This window comes from Trachemys scripta, chromosome 8, assembly GCF_013100865.1.
Source record: "Trachemys scripta elegans isolate TJP31775 chromosome 8, CAS_Tse_1.0, whole genome shotgun sequence".
Taxonomy (NCBI): domain Eukaryota; kingdom Metazoa; phylum Chordata; order Testudines; family Emydidae; genus Trachemys; species Trachemys scripta.
Window position 1 is genome coordinate 22,575,889 of NC_048305.1, and position 13,887 is coordinate 22,589,775.

Genomic DNA, 13,887 nt, shown 5'->3' on the forward strand with positions numbered 1-13,887 from the left:
ATTAGGCAGCTAATGAGAGTTTAGAGCGGCCTCTGGCTGTGGGATGGTCAGCCAGCTGGTGAACAGGTCTCCTCTGATGGAGGGTGAATTGGCCATTTGGGGACTGAGATCCCATTTGGTTCTTGTGGTGGACATTTCTCCCCTGAATGTTGATGAGCTCCCTTAGCTTGGGGTGGGGGGGACCAAGGGGATGGGTCTCCCTGGCTAGGATGAGGGGGCAAGGAGGAATGGGTTTCCCCTGTATTGTCATAGGGGGTTGGAATGCAAAGGGGCAAAGTGTTCTTCCAGGCTGTCTGCCATCAACAACAATTCAAGCTGCAAGTGGCACCAACAAGGAGAGAGAGAAGGACTGCCAGACTCACATGCAGTGCTGAGGCAGTTCGGCCCCAGCATCTGTCCCTTTCCTCCTTGTGCACTGCTGGAGTGGCCAGAAAGCATGTAGGAGTGACTGCCTGGTGCATCTAGTTTGAGCTCTTAGCGGCACTGGTAGGGGTCCCAGAAGGGGCATTCCCCTTGGAGAAGCAGTGTGGCCATAACAGTGAACCTGTAGTGTGGTAGCTTCCTGAGTGATTAGCAACTGGCTCTTTGATAGTCTCGGGAAGAGCTAAAAATGTAAAGTGGCAGGGTTGGCCTTAGAATTCCTAGGAAATGAGTTTTTGCCACCACTCACTCCTGTCTGCCATTATCACAGCACTCTGCATCAAGCTGGCCTCAGAATTAGCAGGAGGACTAGTAAGATGGTTCTGGGATCCCCCCGAAACTTTACTGACTCCTTTTACATAAAAATGTGTGACCCAGGGACCTCTTTGTGCCACCTGGCAGAGGGCACAAAGATACATGGGAACCCCTTGGTCTGGTGTCTACATACTAGTCCACCAAAGAATGTCATGTCAGGTCTCTAAAGAAAGCCTGTGTCAGATCTTGGTGGTAGTAGCAAATATTCAAACGAGAACTTTGAAGGCCGAAGTGGAGAAGGGTTCCATGTGAACAGCAGTTGGACATGGATCAGTCGGTCCTAAGAGATAGGCGAGTGCCGTTCTGAAGGCGGCAATGAGAGCCACGGGGGCTACGCTGCGACGAGTAGGAGGGCCGCTGCGGTGCGCCTTGAAGCCTAGGGCGCTGGCCTGGGTGGAGCCACCGCAGGTGCAGATCTTGGTCATAATAGCAAATATGTCACATTGGTCACTCTAGTCATTGTGATATGTATGTGCAGATAATATGTAAGAATATATATATATATACACACACACACACACACACACATATATATATATATATGGCCTTAAGAACTATAAGGCCTTAGGAATATAATTTCCTATATGTTTCAAGGCAGCTCACTCAAAGGCAGCAAGCCCTGAAACAAACTTCTCCACTTATCTCCCTAGCTAATTGTTGTGTACTGTGTGTCTCCCAATGGAAGTCTATTAGCGTACTAAGTAAAACCCTAAAGAGCTTGCAGGGACATCACAAGAAAATTAAGAGGAGGAGGTAAACAGTGATGGTGGGGAGGGATCCTGTTTTCAGGTGAAGATCAAAGGTCTGGTTGGTAGATGTGGGAGTGCAGAGAGAAAGACAAGCTGCCAGTGGGCTTGATCTTATGAAAAGAGGATCTCATCCATCTTGGTTGAAAACACTGGGGAAAAGATTTGGGGTAAGCTATCCTGTAGGAGACGGGGAATGTCTTATGATCTAGAAAGCAAGTTATGATTTATATATAACCATTTATTTCCAATATTCTTATTCAGTATCATTTGAATCTCTGTTCTTTGATAACAAATTTATTATTGTTTTCACTATAAATATATCTAACGGCTGTGTGTTAAGCAGGGTGGTGATCCTGAGGTGAAACTAGTAAGCAGGTGTGCCGATAAACTGTGCATGTCCAGTGAATCAAGGGCTGCGCATTCCAGGGGGATTGGTGTTTGCCTATTGCTTGCCTGCAAAGGGACAGCAGAGCCTGCAGAGGCTGAGAGGGGAGTGTACTTGTGCTGCCTGTGGCCAGGGCTAGCAGGGAGCTGACCCCTGTCAGGTAGAGACAAGGCTCTCTCATGGTAAGGGCAAGTGGTAGTGAGGTGACTCACTACCCTGGGTACCCCTGCGGAGTGTCACAAAGTTAATGTGTGCAAAGCGATCTTTACTCTTTAGGTCTCCTTAGTGCAGCAACTGCTTGTTTGTTTCAACCCTCAGGATCAATTTATGCTTTCTGGGATCCTCGCAAAGCAAAGGGCTAGAAACTTCTTTTCTCTTAAAATGAAAGCTAAAATTCTCCTCCCTGGGACCCAAAGATCACTTCTGCTAACAAGGGGCTCACGCAAGCCCTGGCTGTAAACCCCCTCTAGCTCATCAGCAGGTTCAGGAGAGTGGAGCCATGGGAATCTTCATCTTTCTTGCTAAATGTAGGGGAGGGATTTATGAGAAAATCCCCCCACCCATAACCGCAAATTGGGAAAGGGGTCTCAACTAAGCTGTTTTTCTTCTCTCCCTCCTATGCACATGGGAGGAGGAGAATCCAGGCTAGATTCTAAATACAAAGTGAGGGAGCCCTAATGTGCTTCTAGCTCTGGGGAGCTGCTGGATGGGCAAATATTTGGAAGCTGAGTAGCACCAACACTAATGCTACATTGCAAAATTTAGCATTTATCTCACCGACTCCAGCTGAGAAGTGTCAATAAAACAACATCTTTCACTGAGAGTCCAGCTGCCCCACTGACAGTTATTCAGTTAATGAATCAGGATTTCTAAAACACATTTTGAAATATACTTCATATGTACTGACTGAGTTTTTTAAGGTATTACTCTGATCGGTGCATTTTCTTTTAAGGCTGACACTCTAGCTCGGACCCCGGTGCTCTTTGCACATCAATGGAAGTTCCAGCTGGAGTCTCAGCTCCACTTCAAAATTGCTTTGGCTTAGTTTTGTATCGTGGCTTCTCTCTTTTTAAAATGATCTGACATTTGATAGGACAGTGTGAGGGTTCAGAAACATTTTCTGTAAATCAGAATAAATTATGTGACCATACAAGAAGAACAGCAGAAAGAGACATTTTTGTGGGCTAAGTCATTGCAGCTGGGATGGTGCAGAATGCTGACTCCACTTTTCTTGTCCAAAGAAGAGGGGAGGAAGGTAGAGTCAGCATTGGACATTCTGTTGGCTGTCATTGTAACTAGCAATGCTCTAGCCAGTTTACTGCTGGGTATTTCAGACTCTGTTTAATACTCACATCCATCACTGGCAGTAACGGACTCCTAAGGGTATGTCTACACTACGAAATTAGTTCGAATTTATAGAAGCCGGTTTTATTGAAATCGGTTGTAAACAGCCGATTGTGTATGTCCACACAATAAAATGCTCTAGGTGCTCTAGTCGGCAGACCGCGTCCACAGTACGAGGCTAGCGTCGACTTCCGGAGCATTGCACTATGGGTAGCTATCCCACAGCTATCCCACAGTTCCCGCAGTCTCTGCCGCCCCTTGGAATTCTGGGTTGAGATCCCAATGCCCGGATGATGCAAAACAGTGTCGCGGGCGGTTCTGGGTACATGTCGTCAGGCCCCTCCCTCCCCCGTCACAGCAACGGCAGACAATAGATTCGCGCCTTTTTATCTGGGTTACCTGGGTTACCTGTGCAGACAACATGGAGCCCGCTCAGCACAGCTGAGCTCACCATCACCATATGTCCTCTGGGTGCCGGCAGACGTGGGACTGCATTGCTACACAGCAGCAGCTGCTAACTGCCTTTTGGCGGTAGACGGTGCAGTAGACTGGTAGCCTTCATCGGCGATCTGGGTGCTGGCAGCCGTGGGGCTTGCCTTTTGGCAGTAAATGGTGTATTATGACTGTTAGCCGGCCTATTACAAGTCGGGTCATCGCACGTTAGCAGAGTCTTCCCTGAGCAGCAGCTCGTGCAATAGGCCTGAAGACCATCGTCATACACCGCCCAGTATTTGCTGCCAAGCACCCAGAAAGATGCCGAGGGCTATCAGTCACGCTGCACCGTCGTCTTAAGATGTAAAAAATAGATTTTCTCTGTATTCATTTGCTTCCCCCTCCCTCCGTCAACAGGGTTTTCAGTTTAATCTTTGGGGGGGACCAGTCTGTGACAGTTGTTTGTGTCTCTCCCTGATGCACAGCCACCGTTCTTTATTTTAATTCCCTGTGCCTGTACGCCATGTCGTCACTCGGCCCCCCTCCCTCCTTCCCCTAGGCCGTCAGATACTACGTTTGCGCCACAGCTCGAGCCGAGAAGCGGTTCGCGCCTTTTCTTTGAATTCTGGGTTGAGATCCCAATGCCCGGATGATGCAAAACAGTGTCGCGGGCGGTTCTGGGTACATGTCGTCAGGCCCCTCCCCCCTCGTCACAGCAACGGCAGACAATAGATTCGCGCCTTTTTACCTGGGTTACCTGTGCAGACAACATACCACGGCAAGCATGGAGCCCGCTCAGCTCAGCTGAGCTCACCGTCACCATATGTCCTCTGGGTGCCGGCAGACGTGGGACTGCATTGCTACACAGCAGCAGCTGCTAACTGCCTTTTGGCGGTAGACGGTGTAGCATGAGTGATAGCCGTGGGGCTGGCAGCCGTAGTGCTGCATTGCACCAGCCCCTTGCAGGCGATGGTATATTATGACTGGTACCCGTCGTCGTCGTACTGGTATGGCTGTCAATCATGGCCACCTGGGCAGACATGCTACTGTTTCGATGATGACGGTTACCAGTCATAATATACTATTTTCTGCCAATTGCCCAATATTGTCTGCTAAGCACCCAGAAGAGGCCGAGGGCGATGCTGGGTGCTGGCGGACGTGGGGCTGGCAGACGTGGGGCTGCATTGCTACACAGCAGCAGCCCCTTGCCTTTTGGCAGATGATGGCATATTATGATTGGTATCCGTCATCGTCATACTGGTATGGCTGTCACTCATGCTGCAGCGTCGGCTGCCACCTTAAGATGTAAAAAATAGATTTGTTCTGTGTTCATTTGCTTCCCCTTCCTCCGTGAAATCAACGGCCTGCTAAGCCCAGGGTTTCCAGTTTAATCTTTGGGGGGACCATTCTGTGTGACAGTTGTTTGTGTTTCTCCCTGTTCCTGTACCTGTACGCCATGTCGTCACTCGGCCCTCCCTCCCTCCCGCCCTCCTTCTCCTGGTCCATCAGATACTACTTTCGCGCCTTTTTTCTGACCAGGCGCCATAGCTAGCACTGGGATCATGGAGCCCGCTCAGATCACCGCGGCAATTATGAGCACTATGAACACCACGCGCATTGTCCTGGAGTACATGCAGAGCCAGAACATGCCAAGGCGAAACCCGGACCAGGCGAGGAGGCGATTGCAGCGCGGCGACGAGAGTGATGAGGAAATTGACATGGCCATAGACCTCTCACAAGGCACAGGCCCCAGCAATGTGGAAATCATGGTGTTACTGGGGCAGGTTGATACCGTGGAACGCCGATTCTGGGCCCGGGAAACAAGCACAGACTGGTGGGACCGCATCGTGCTGCAGGTATGGGACGATTCCCAGTGGCTGCGAAACTTTCGCATGCGTAAGGGCACTTTCATGGAACTTTGTGACTTGCTTTCCCCTGCCCTGAAACGCCAGGATACCAAGATGAGAGCAGCCCTCACAGTTGAGAAGCGAGTGGCAATAGCCCTGTGGAAGCTTGCAACGCCAGACAGCTACCGGTCAGTCGGGAATCAATTTGGAGTGGGCAAATCTACTGTGGGGGCTGCTGTGATCCAATTTGCCAGGGCAATGAAAGACCTGGTGATAGCAAGGGTAGTGACTCTGGGCAACGTGCAGTCAATAGTGGATGGTTTTGCTGAAATGGGATTCCCAAACTGTGGCGGGGCCATAGACGGAACCCATATCCCTATCTTGTCACCGGAGCACCAAGCCACCGACTACATAAACCGCAAGGGGTACTTTTCAATGCTGCTGCAAGCCCTGGTGGATCACAAGGGACGTTTCACCAACATCAACGTGGGATGGCCGGGAAAGGTACATGATGCTCGCGTCTTCAGGAACTCTGCTCTGTTTCGAAAGCTGGAGGAAGGGACTTTCTTCCCGGACCAGAAAGTGACCATTGGGGATGTTGAAATGCCTATCGTGATCCTTGGGGACCCAGCCTACCCCTTAATGCCATGGCTCATGAAGCCATACACAGGCAGCCTGGACAGGAGTCAGGACCTGTTCAACTACAGGCTGAGCAAGTGCCGAATGGTGGTGGAATGTGCATTTGGACGTTTAAAAGCGCGCTGGCGCAGCTTACTGACTCGCTCAGACCTCAGCGAAAAGAATATCCCCATTGTTATTGCTGCTTGCTGTGCGCTCCACAATATCTGTGAGAGTAAGGGGGAGACATTTATGGCGGGGTGGGAGGTTGAGGCAACTCGCCTGGCCGCTGATTACGCGCAGCCAGACACCAGGGCGGTTAGAGGAGCACAGCAGGGCGCGGTGCGCATCAGAGAAGCTTTGAAAACGAGTTTTGTGACTGGCCAGGCTACTGTGTGAAACTTCTGTTTGTTTCTCCTTGATGAACCCTCCAACCCCCCCCCCGACCCGGTTTACTCTACTTCCCTGTAAACCAACCACCCCACCCCACCCTCCCCTCCCCTCCCGCTTGCAGAGGCAATAAAGTCATTGTTTTTTCACATTCATGCATTCTTTATTAGTTCCTTACAGAGGTAGGGGGATAATTGCCAAGGTAGCAGGGATGGGTGGGGGAGGAGGGATGGAAAAGGACACACTGCATTTTAAAACTTTAACTCTTATTGAAGCCCAGCCTTCTGATGCTTGGGCGATCATCTGGGGTGGAGTGACTGGGTGGACGGAGGCCCCCCCACCGTGTTCTTGGGCGTCTGGGTGACGAGGCTATGGAACTTGGGGAGGAGGGCTGTTGGTTACACAGGGGCTGTAGCGGCGGTCTCTGCTCCTGCTGCCTTTCCTGCAACTCAACCATACGCTCGAGCATATCACTTTGATGCTCCAGCAGACGGAGCATTGCCTCTTGCCGTCTGTCTGCAAGCTGACGCCACCTATCGTCTTCAGCCCGCCACCTCTCCTCTCGTTCATGTTGGACTTTTCTCATCTCCGACATTGACTGCCTCCACGCATTCTGCTGTGCTCTATCAGCGTGGGAGGACATCTGCAGCTCCGTGAACATCTCGTCCCTCGTCTTACGTTTTCTCTTTCTAATGTTCACGAGCCTCTGCGAAGGAGAAACATTTGCAGCTGGTGGAGGAGAAGGGAGAGGTGGTTAAAAAAGACACATTTTAGGGAACAATGGGTACACTCTTTCATTACAAGGTCGCATATTTCGGCTTGCAGGCAGCCATCGTAGGCCACAGTGTTTTGGCTTATTTAACCTTCTTAACATGCGGGAAAGGTTGCAAACAGCAGCGCATTTCCCATCTCAAGGATGAATTGGGTTGTCCATTTAAAATGGGGTTTCAATGTAAAAGGAGGGGGCTGCAGTTTCCCGGTTAACATGCGGCACAAACACAAGTAAACCACCCCCCCCCCACACACACACACGATTCTCTGGGATGATCACTTCACCCCTCCCCTCCACCGCATGGTTAACAGCGGGGAACATTTCTGTTCAGAAGAGCAGGAACGGGCGCCTCTGAATGTCCCCTTAATAAAATCACCCCATTTCAACCAGGTGACCGTGAATGATATCACTCTCCTGAGGATAACAAAGAGAGACAAGGAATGGATATTGTCTGCATGCCAGCAAACACCGGGACCATACGCTGCCATGCTTTGTTATGCAATGATTCCAGACTACGTGCTACTGGCCTGGCGTGGTAAAGTGTCCTACCATGGCGGACGGGATAAGGCAGCCCTCCCCAGAAACCTTTTGCAAAGGCTTTGGGAGTACATAAAGGAGAGCTTTCTGGAGATGTCCCTGGAGGATTTCCGCTCCATCCCCATACACGTTAACAGACTTTTCCAGTAGATGTACTGGCCGCGATTGCCAGGGCAAATTAATCATTAAACACGCTTGCTTTTAAACCATGTGTAATGTTTACAAATATTTACAAAGGTACACTCACCAGAGGTCTCCTGTGTGCCCTGAGGGTCTTGGGTGAGTTCGGAGGTTACTGGTTCCAGGTCCAGGGTAACAAACAGATCCTGGCTGTTGGGGAAACCGGTTTCTCCGCTTCCTTGCTGCTGTGAGCTACCTACAGTACCTCCATCGTCATCTTCCTCGTTCCCCGAACCGTCTTCCCTGTGTGTTTCTCCAGTGAGAGAGTCATAGCACACGGTTGGGGTAGTGGTGGCTGCACCCCCTAGGATCGCATGCAGCTCCGCGTAGTAGCGGCAAGTTTGCGGCTCTGCCCCGGACCTTCCGTTTGCTTCTCTGGCTTTGTGGTAGGCTTGCCTTAGCTCCTTAATTTTCACGCGGCACTGCTGTGTGTCCCTGTTATGGCCTCGGTCCTTCATGGCCTTGGAGATCTTTTCTAATACTTTTCCATTTCTTTTACTGCTACGGAGTTCAGCTATCACTGCTTCATCTCCCCATATGGCGAGCAGATCTCGTACCTCCCGTTCGGTCCATGCTGGAGCTCTTTTGCGATCCTGGGAGGACTCCATGACGGTTACCTGTGCTGATGAGCTCTGCGTGGTCACCTGTGCTCTCCACGCTGGGCAAACAGGAAATGAAATTCAAACCTTCGCGGGTCTTTTCCTGTCTACCTGGTCAGTGCATCTGAGTTGAGAGCGCTGTCCAGAGCGGTCACAATGAAGCACTGTGGGATAGCTCCCAGAGGCCAATAACATCGAATTCCGTCCACATTACCCCAATTCCGACCCGCAAAGGCCGGTTTTATCGCTAATCCCCTCGTCGGAGGTGGTGTAAAGAAACCGGTTTAAAGGGCCCTTTAAGTCGAAAGAAAGGGCCTCGTTGTGTGGACGTGTCCAGGCTTAATTCGGTTTAACGCTGCTAAAGTCGACCTAAACCCGTAGTGTAGACCAGGCCTAAGATGGGCTCTTAGTCACGTAGTTTTAGGTTAAACTTGCTGAGGCGTTATGCAAAATTTAATTTATGAAAGTTTCTGTTTAGAAGTAATTCTGTATTTATAGTCTACTTCAGAGGAGATCCACACAGGATTAATCTAGTTCCCAAATCCTCATGTGGGGGTTGAACCTGTGAGGTGGAGAGGGCCTCTGGGAAGTGCTGACGTCTGTGGTCCCGTCAGGACTGATCAAAATCTGTTGAAGTCAGTGGAAAGATTTACTTGAACCTTAGTCCAGACCCCTTTCAGGAGGTATTCAGCCGCTCACATGATCAGGTCCACAATGAAGGTCCTGGGGCTAAATGACTCTGATGTAACTCCATTCAAGAGAATGGAAACTGAGAGAACTGAAGAAAGAAATCCACTGACTTCACTGGAGGTGATACATCACCTCCAGTGAAGTCAGTGGATTTCTATCAGGGATTATTATGCTTAAGGCCCTACCAAACTCATGGCCATGAAAAATGGGTCACGGATCGTGAAATCTCCTCCCACGAAATCGGGTCTTTTGTCTGCTTTTATGCTATACTATACAAATTTCACAGGGGAGACCAGTGTTTCTCAAATTGGGGTCCTGACCCAAAAGGGAATTGAAGGAGGGTTGCAAGGTTATTTTAGGGGGGTTGCAGTATTGCCACCCTTACTTCTGCGCTGCCTTCAAAGAGCGGTGGCTGTTGGCCGGGTGCCCAGCTCTGAAGGCGGCACCCCGCCAGCAGCAGCGCAGCAGTAAGGATGGCATGGTATGGTATTGCCACCCTTACTTCTGCGCTGCTGCCTTCAGAGCTGGGCAGCTGGAGAATGGCAGCTGCTGACTGAGGGCCCAGCTCTGCAAGCAGCAGCGCAGAAGTAAGGGTGGCAATACCCAGGGCCTGCTCCAGGGTTTTTGCCACCCCAAGTGGCGGGGGTGGGGGGAGGGAAACACGATCGACGGCACTTCGGCGGCAGCTCCACTGTGCCGCTTCATTCTTCAGCGACAGTTCGGCGGCAGGTCCTTCCCAAATTGCTGCCGACGAACCGGACGTGCCGCCTGTGACGGGTTGGATCACAGAAACCCCCTTGGGGGCTGCCACCCGATGTGCCAAGACTACCCCTGCTTCTGTTTTCCCTGCCAGCTCAGGACTCCAGCACCCTGTCTTGCTGAGCCAGACACTCCCGTCTGGCTCCAGACACAGACCCAGGGTCTGAATCACTTGTCCCAAAAGCTGCAAGTTTACCTGAAAACAGCTCGCAGTAGTGCGCTTGTCTTTAGCACTCAGATGCCCAACTCCCAATGGGGTCTAAACCCAGACAAATCTGTTTTACCCTGCATAAAGCTTATGCAGGGCAAACTCATAAATTGTTCGCCCTCTATAACACTGATAGAGAGATATGCACAGTTGTTTGCTCCCCCAGGTATTAATACATACTCTGAGTGAATTACTAAATAAAAGTGATTTTATTAAATACAGGCAGTAGGATTTAAGTGGTTCAAAGTAGTAACAGACAGAAGAAAGTAAGTCACCAAGCAAAATAAAATAAAATGCGCAAATCTATGCCTAATCAAACTAAATACAGATAATCTCACCCTCAGAGATGTTTCAGTAAGTTTTTCTCAGACTGGACATCTTCCAGGCCTGGGCACAATTCTTTCCCCTGGTACAGCTCTTGTTGCAGCTCAGGTGGTAGCTAGGGGATTCTTCATGATGGCTCCTCTCCCTCTCTCTTCTCTTCCCCCCTTTATATATCTTTTGCATAAGGCGGGAACTCTTTGTCTCTCTGGGTTTCCACCCCCCCCCCTCACTGGAAAAGCACCAGGTTAAAGATGGATTCCAGTTCAGGTGACATGATCACATGTCACTGCAAGACTTCATTACTCACTTGCCAGCACACACATATACAGGAAGACTCACAGGTAAATACAGCCATCTGCAGACAATGGGAGTCATCAAGATTCCAAACCATCATTAATGGTCCACACTTTACACAATTACAATAGGCCCTCAGAGTTACATTTTATATTTCTAGTTTTAGATACAAGAGTGGTACATTTATACAAATCAGATGATCATACTCAGTAGATTATAAGCTTTGTAAAGATACCTTACAAGAGACCTTTTGCATGAAGCATATCCCAGTTACGTTACATTCACTTATTACCGTATTTTCTCTAAAACCAGCTCAGTTACATTATATTGATTTATTATCAAGTTTTTATAAAACCATATAGACTGCACAACGTCACACCGCCCCTCTCCGCTGGCCGCCCCCAAGCACCTGCTTGCTGCGCTGGTTTCTGTAGCCGGCCCTGGCAATACCATACCATGTCATCCTTACTTCTGCGCTGCTGCTGGCGGGGCGCCGCCTTCAGAGCTGGGCACCCGGCCAACAGCTGCCGCTCTCCAGCTGCCCAGCTCTGAACGCAGTGCTACCACCAGAGGCAGTGCAGAAGTAAGGGTAGCTGTACCGCAACCCCCACACAATAACCTTGTGACCACCCCCACACAACTCCCTTTTAGATCATGACCCCTACAATTACAACGCCATGAAATTTCTGATTTAAATAGCTGAAATCATGAAAGTTATGATTTTTAAAATCCCATGACCGTGAAATTGTCCAAAATGGAGCATGAATTTGGTAGGACCCTAATTATGCTCCATGATGTTTAACAGTGGAGGCTGGTAGCCTCTGAAAACGGAAAGGCAAACCTGACATGCCTGCTCTCAGATAGTCTGGTGGGAAGCTCCCATAGAAATATAGATGAAGTTTATCTCCCATCTGCTTTCAATAGTACTGTTTTCTCTTAGTGGTGATCCCCTCTCTTTGACAATCCAATCAGGTTAGATTCTGCCTAGCCTACTTGCCCTGGCCAAGCTGCTTTTGTGGTTTATTTGTTTGTTTTTAGCTAGAACTATGCAAAAGGTTCACAAGAAAATCTGAAACTTGCTTGATTTTGTCTTTCATTGGAATTTGCCAGGGGAAAAGGTCATTAACATTTATGGACTTTTCAGGTGAACATGGATCCAGCCAGAGTATTCCTTGGCTGGCTTATGGTTTTGCATAGTAATTTCCAATCAAAATGCAGAGCTCCTCATGACTTTGACTTGAGAATTTACAAAACTCAATGATCTGGCAAAATTTTGCTTTGAGATTTTGTGTTTGTTTAAAATGTAGGGGTGCAGATGCAAAGCAACATTGAAAGAAATGTTACCCGATGTCAGGAATAAAGCCCAGTAGCTGCACCTGCACAGTCTCCTATCAACCAGACCCCTGATGGAATGCCCCATCCCACTAGCTGAGCAAGCTAGCAGGTTTGCTCTTAAGCCCAGCACCAGTTTGTCCATAAACTATTTGTCCATGGAGTGATAGTGCAGGGGTAGGCAACTTATGGCATGCGTGCCGAAGGCGGCACGCGAGCTGATTTTCAGTGGCACTCACACTGCCCTGGTCCTGGCCACCAGTCTGAGGGGTCTGCATTTTAATTTAATTTTAAATTAAGCTTCTTAAACATTTTAAAAACCTTATTTACTTTACATACAACAATAGTTTAATTATATATTATAGACTTATAGAAAGAAACCATCTAAAAACATTAAAAATATTACTGGCACATGAAACCTTAAATTAGAGTGAATAAATGAACACTCGGCACACTACTTCTGAAAGGTTGCCGACCCCTGTGATAGTGTCGGTATCTGCTCATTGAATCCCAGACCTCCTCCAGGTAATCTGGTTCTGACTCTGGGCTCTGATTCCTGATTTCTACTCTGAGCCTTGGCTGTGGTATCTGGCCTTTGTCTCTGGTTCTGATGCTGGGTTCCTGGCTACTGACTCCTGCTCTAATGACTAGGCATATCTACCCACCGACGAAATTGTTGACAACTCTAATTTTATCCACTTCATTGCTGTCTAAGGGCCTGATCTCAAGTCTGTTGAAGCCACTGAAAAGATTCCTCCTGATTTCAGTAGTGAAGGGAATGCTGACCTGGGGGTGCTGGGGCGGCGGAGGAGATTGGAAATTTTTTTTTTTAAATGGAAGCCAAGATTCCACATAATGACATGACTCCAGGAACTGGGACTTTAAGAAGAAAACACTGCATTGATATCAGTCAGGTGAATTGTATTAGGAATCAATCTGGCTGCAAACAATTGGTGTTTAAACGTGATTGAAAAGCCAGTGTAGGAAAAGCCGAAGGACATGTCTACAAAGGGAAATTGACCAGAATCTCTCTTTACTGTAACTATATGACCCCATCACCTTAGTATCTGAGAACCTCACAATATTTAGGGTTTATCTTCACAACACCCCTATGAGGTGAAGTACAATTTTCCCGCACTTTACAGGTGGGGCACAGAAAGGCTACATGACTTGCTCAAAAGCCCAGGCAGGGTAGGTAATTGAACCTAGATCTCTCTTATCCCAGACTAGTGCCCTAACCAATGGACATGGCAAAATACCGTGGAATAGCTATGTGGACACTATTCTGGAATAAAAATCATTTTATTCTGGAATAATTAGTGCATTGTCTGTGTAATAGAAAAACAATAGAAAGATAGCAAGTGCCAGACTGGCTCAGATCCATGGTTCATTTCATCCTGTATCTAACCAGATGTTTCATAGGAAAGTCCAAGTTGGAGAGGGTTTAAACCCTGAAACATGTGGTTTAATATCCTTTCCAAAACTTTTGTTAGCATTAACTATTTAACTGTGGATATTCATGTTATCCACAAAAAAGTCATCCCTTTTTGAATCGACAAATTAAAAAGAAGCTAAAATGAATTAACGGCTGTTAATTAGAGCTCATGACTTTTTGTGCCCTTTTTGTGAAGGCTGGGGCTTGCCAACCAACCCCGGTCATTAGTCTCTCTTTTAGCTTAGGGGATGCCAAGG